Source organism: Athene cunicularia, assembly GCF_003259725.1.
Source record: "Athene cunicularia isolate RWA chromosome 4 unlocalized genomic scaffold, athCun1 chr4_part1, whole genome shotgun sequence".
NCBI lineage: Eukaryota > Metazoa > Chordata > Aves > Strigiformes > Strigidae > Athene > Athene cunicularia.
In genome coordinates, this window is record NW_020799098.1 from 32287024 (window position 1) to 32293023 (window position 6000).

The 6000-nt window shown below is 37.9% G+C and overlaps 1 protein-coding gene across 1 annotated transcript in view; it reads right to left on the reverse strand.

The window, feature by feature from the left end:
* The window catches only part of MTUS1 (microtubule associated scaffold protein 1), a 104477-nt gene extending 103177 nt beyond the window's left edge, over positions 1–1300 (reverse strand). The window contains exon 1 of the mRNA XM_026846567.1: positions 1233–1300. The gene's annotated coding sequence lies outside the window, so the exon portion shown is untranslated. The remainder of the gene's footprint in view (positions 1–1232) is intronic.
* Between the last annotated feature and the right edge of the window lie 4700 nt (positions 1301–6000).

Here is a 6000-nt window from a genome sequence, read left to right on the forward strand (position 1 = left end):
GGATTTCTTTAGCAAGAATTACTATCCTTACCTAACAGAGACCATATTCACGTCAGCCTGCCACATATAGCCTTTACTCCTACATATTTCTTTCAGGAAGAAAGGTAAAAATCATGGAGCTAAAAGCAAAGGTGAAGCCATGGCTACTTGTATGCTTGACCCAAACCCCTTGAATCACCAAGGGAGAACAGTAGCAAGAGGGAGGCAGCCTACTATCCCCTGAACTGCATCTTTTCAAACAGTCACTGATATGCTTGTCCCTGATGTTGAGCTCTATCCTTGAGCACTGGATATTTATTTTTAAGTTAGTTAGTTCTGTCAACAAGTTCAGCTCTATTAAGACAGTATTATTTCCAGTTTAATAATACATTCAAGTCAATAACTGTGTTAGTTTAACTACATTATTCAGTATTACATTAATTTTGTATTTTGTCCCATTCCCTAAGAAGACACATGTCAGATTTCCTTTACCACCTTTAAAAGTTTGATCTTTCCTTCTATTTAGAAATCAAATACCGATAGCTCTCATTTTAGTATCTTAGCTTAGCTAAAGATAGCAACAAACAAGAAAACAATGCCTTGGCAAGCAAAGATCAATGATCAAAGATCACCTCAAATACTAACAATACCAAAGAAAGCCACTAAGTAGATGCCTTTTATCATCCCTGACTCTCCATTTTAAGAGCTGCAACTTGATTTTCTTCCCAAACTTTAATAGAAAATGGTACATTATATTAGTTTTGCCAACACATCAACCAGCCTTCCAGGAAATAATGTGTCAGCAACATATGGAAACTACTTGCAGGGATTTTTTTTGGCATTTTTCTCCCAACCTGGCATGTTTTTAGCATTAATTGTGAAAGCCACTAATGCTTCTGTTTTAGCTGTTAAAGTTAAAACACCAGGGAACATTAGATCAATGACAGTATGTGGTTATTGTTTGACAGAAGTCACCAAACCTCCCCTCACAAAGATTACCAGCTTCTATGTAATTTTTGCAACTAAAAGGTTTACTTTGGACTACAGTCAGGCAAACAGTTTCAGAAAGTACAAGTAATCTTATTATCCTTTAAGTAGCAAAGAATAATCTAGAAGAGCCACGTATTAAGGCACGCTTCTGTATTTATGGAATTAACAGCTTCAAGTAATATATCTGGAAAGTTATTTTGAATACAGTACCATCTCACACTAGGGCACAGTAGAAAAAAAAAGACACACCACAAACTACTTACCACAGCCAAAGTACAAGTCTTTTAGAAAAGACAAGTTGAATTTGAGTTACATTAATCATCAAAAGCTCTCCTCAGTGGCATACATCAGAGCATGGACAGTCAGTAAGATTAAGGGGAAAAGAGAAAAAATACAAAACAAAAACACAGAAGCCAGACTAGAGAGTCCTCTCACGAGATTCAAACTTTTAAAGATCAGTTCAGTCACGCAGCAATAAAAGGCTCAGGCTGAAGAATTTTCCTTAGACTCTGCCAGCACTGCATCAAAAGCTCCCTGTGTGCTAGCAACATGTCCTAAGAGCAGGTTTGACAACAACTTCATAGATTTGACAGAGGATACATGCAAAGAGGTTATTTTCTCTAACACTTCAAGCCTTATTTACAGTGAGGGACAAGAGCTCTGTTCAACAAAGTAAGCAATTGGTTTGCCTGGCCAGGTCTGGAGCAAGAGGAGGATGGACTTGTCCCACTCCCCTTTCTGTTACTGAGGAACCCCTAAGACTTAAAAAGCACAAACTGCTATTTTCATAAAGCTATGAGCTACCACAACTCAAATATAGAGTCAGGCTACAAACTTATTCTACAGCAGTTGCAGTGCCACCCATGCTGTGTTGTCTGACAGGGCTCCACAAGGAGCTGGATGTTCAGAGCTCTAAGTGTGCAGGTGCTGGGGGGCAAAACACTGCCCCTATGCTCCAAGTCACAAGGAGAAACGCACACTCCCCTCACACACACCCCCACTGGCATCCTTTCCCAGTGCATCACATATTACAACAGCTACCCCAGAAGACAACTTTTATTAAAATGTCTTCAGAGCAGCTTGGACAAATTTAATCTTAGCCTACCTCCAGACACCCTGAGGAAAGAACAGTTGTTTGGAAAAGCCAAACAACTGTCAAACAATTATGCCTTTTTGCCCTACAGAACTAACAGTTCTCCCTCACCTTTTTTAAGTGACAAACCACAGTGTCTTACTCCTGTCTGCTACAGGCAAGGAAAGATGAACATGGTTCTTCCAAAAAGCTGAAGACTTTCCTTTACTCAATTAATTTAACCACATCATAGATTTACCCTGAAGTGGATAAAGTGCTGTTACACCTATTTACTGCAGCCTTCTCAATTAATTCAGCATTGCAGGAAAAGTAAAAGAAGGGGTGAAAAATAAAAAAGGAAACTCAGGATACACTAGCTATGTAAAACAGTGTTAGGATTCTATTTCTTTCCTCAGGGTATAAAAGAATTGCAATAAATAGATACATTTTAACAAAGTAAATTTAAATGTGAAATTATGACAGCTATTTTAAACTCCACTGTAACATATGCATCAAAAACATTTGAGTGGCATGTGCTCACTCACAATGTTTTAAACAGAGATGAACTAATGGCTTTGGGTACAAACTTAGAGTGAAGAGTTAAAATATTTCAGAGTAATTTCTCTTTCTGAACAAGAAACAGAACTTTATCTCCATGCCTTTAATTTATTCAGTTCAATGACTGCATTTTCAAGCTATAAGAAATGTAACCAACTTGAAGTCTCTTAAAAGGTCACAAAAACTTTAGACCTTTTCTTAAAAAAAGCATAATACTTCTGAAAAAAGAAGTTAGGAATCTATTATATATAATGTGTAATGTGCATCCTGTTGGTGATAATTATTATGAGAAATCATACAGTTATCTTTGATTGTAAGTGAGAATTGGTAATGCACCATCCTGAAACGACGGCACAGAATATCAGGTAACTCTTTTTCCTACAGAGAAATACGTGAAAACTACTAAGACATCCTTCAGCAACAGATGCTAAACGAATAAAATGCTTGCACTCAGAACAGGAAACAACTGTTTACGCTGTGTTCCTAGATGACAACCTCTACATCAGTGAGCTTTGTAACACTGAAGTGCTTCAAGGTGTCAAATGAACTAATTCTGCAAATCCAAGTCTTTATCTGTCTACAGCTCTGCTGAGCTACCAGTAAAAGACAACAATACTGGAACAGCCAAGACTTTGGCACTGCACAACTTGTCACTGAGATCCCATCTCAATGCCCCAAATACTGGGTCCCATTTCATTGTTTACCCATAAGAAAAATATATTGCACCAGAAATTTAATAGAAAAGCGGAAAGCTGAGCACCTGCAGAACAGGAATAGCTGTATGCAGGCTATAATCATCTCTCAGATTAAAAAAAACCAACCAATGCACAGAGGAATCAGAAGCAACTAAAGCAGTAAGTATATATCCATTGACTAGGAGGATACTCAGTTTGAAAAACCTCCCACTCAGCACCACAGGCATTCTCCATTCAGAGTTTCACTGCATGGTAAATCCTGCTGCTGCTCAGTCGGCACACAGGACAGAGCAAGATACATTAAACAACCATGTGCTACCACCACCCCCAAAATAAAAACATCATCAGCTGAAGCCTGCATGCTACATGACCTTAACGATTTCTGTAAAGCTGCTCTTTAAGGTCATTCCATGCTGAGCTGTGGGACAATGATTCTGCTTTATTACTCCCCACTTTGCTCATGACTATCTCCCTCATGGAGATTAACATGCTTTACCTCTATTTAAATACAGCCCAAACACCTCCCTGTATAAAAAGGTGATTACCAACCACCCCCTCTCCTTCTCCTCTCTCCTTCAGAACACTTAGCATCCTGCTAAAAGGAGGATGCTTTTTGGCACTGTGCATATTTTATAACAATTTACTTAGGCACCACCCCTTCAGGCCACATAAATCACATGATAATATGTATTAATTCTGTGCAAAGGATATGCAAACACAAACTCAAGCAATTAACTGTAACACTGGACCAGAGTTCTTCACGTCCGTGCTGAAAGAGAGATACCACAAAACTTAATCAGAGTTAAACAAAATACTAGTTTGTATGGGAAGTTGTTGCAACCTCAAATATTTCACAGGCTTAAAATTATGGGATTTATAATTATTTTCATTAAGAGTTCTTCAGTGTGAGGTTTCACATGTTGAAAAACTCACATACTCAACTTGAACATCAAATTTGAGTAACAAAGCAAGATGAGGAAAGAAAATTGTCTCTCTCTGCCCAGCCAGGCTTATCCCAGCACGTCTCATACACTGCCTCATTCCCCCAACTGCAGAGAGCATCCAGTCACCAATGTAGCATGGCTGTGACCTGGCCACTAACAGAAAATACTTGGGATACTTGGCTGAAAACCTGGGTTTGCATCATCTGGCACAAGGAGGTGGGAAGCACTCCCCTGAGAGGGATGCTTTTAACAGAATTCTTGGTAAATTTAAAGTCAGAATAAAACAGGATTAGAGATGCACTCCCAGGGTCAAAGCTCCCACCTCTCCTCCAGACACAGACAACACAATCCTTTAGATTAAGGTAAAGAGCACTAGACATCTGAAGAACACCAGTGCAACTGCTCTTGGCTTTCATCTTTAATTTTTGCCAATTCAAGTCATAAATACCAAGAATCCCATATTGTTTGAGCTTTATGCTCATCAAACCTTTGCTTAACCTTTGTGTTCCAACTCAAACAAAAAGAACTAAAACCAAAAAGTTACCTGAAATGAACAAGTTAACCAGTTTTCAAGATGTTTCAAATTCCTTCATGTAGATCGGTATCTTTTGGGATAATTTTTACCAGAATCTATACTAGCTTGTACATATTGGACTTTGACCCACAGATGAGTCCTCCTATTTAACCTAAAAAGTTACATAAAAAATTCTGATACTATCTGTAAAAAATTCCCTTCCCCTCAGCTAAATAGGAAAATTGAATCAGTTGTCCTCCTTTAGGATACCCTTGTTCAGGATTAGCATTAAATTATATTCGAAGCTATCAGATCACTGCACTATTGAGAATTTTTTTTTTTTTTTTTTTGGCTACCCAGGAAACTGTTTGAGTCTCAGGGTTAAGTACATGCCGTTCTACTTAAATGGCAATATGCCAAACTCGTTTAAATATTTAAACATTAACCTCAAAGTCACTGGTTTGTAGAAAGGCAGCCGTTAGTCCAGAAAGGTTAAATTTGTTCTCCAGGCAGTATCGTTGAGTACAAAGGCCACTTTGCCACCTCCTGAAAGTGATTTCTGGAAGAGCTGAAGAGCATGGAAAAGTTACTGGAGTATTCATAATTGCTTCAACAACAGACTTGTCTTTGCAAGTATGCACAGATGCACATGTGACATTTTCCCCTTCTGGAATTACAGATTCATCTTCTATGTTTAAAAATGCTACTGTTCAGCATTAGGAAAGTCAAGAAGTTTTGAAGATTTCAAAGACGAGTTTTCCTTCCGTTATTCTACATCAAAACCCCAGCTACTTATAAGTAGTAACCAGTATTCTACACTGACTGCTAAAAATAAGGCAAATTTTAAAAATTTCTCTGTGACAATGAAAAAACCCAACAGTACAAGGACTTAAAAAAACCCAAAACACTAAAGAACAAAAAAACCCACAACATTGAGGTCATATCTACATTTACAGAACAAGAACAATAATGAAAAGCATAGGGTTGCCACACTTACACTTCTTAATAGGTTGTATGATTACACAGTTATTCAATGTTATTTTGAGGCACAAAAGGAATTGTATTCACCATTTAAGATTCCTCTAAAATTGTGCTTCTCTCAAACAAAATCCAAAAACAAACACTGAAAGGCTATTAACACTTAAGAGATTCAAGGATCTGGACCTTTGCGCACTGTTAAAATTGTTCACTCACAACTAAATAAGTGGGATGAATACTAATATCTAATTTTTTAATGAACTGGCGGGG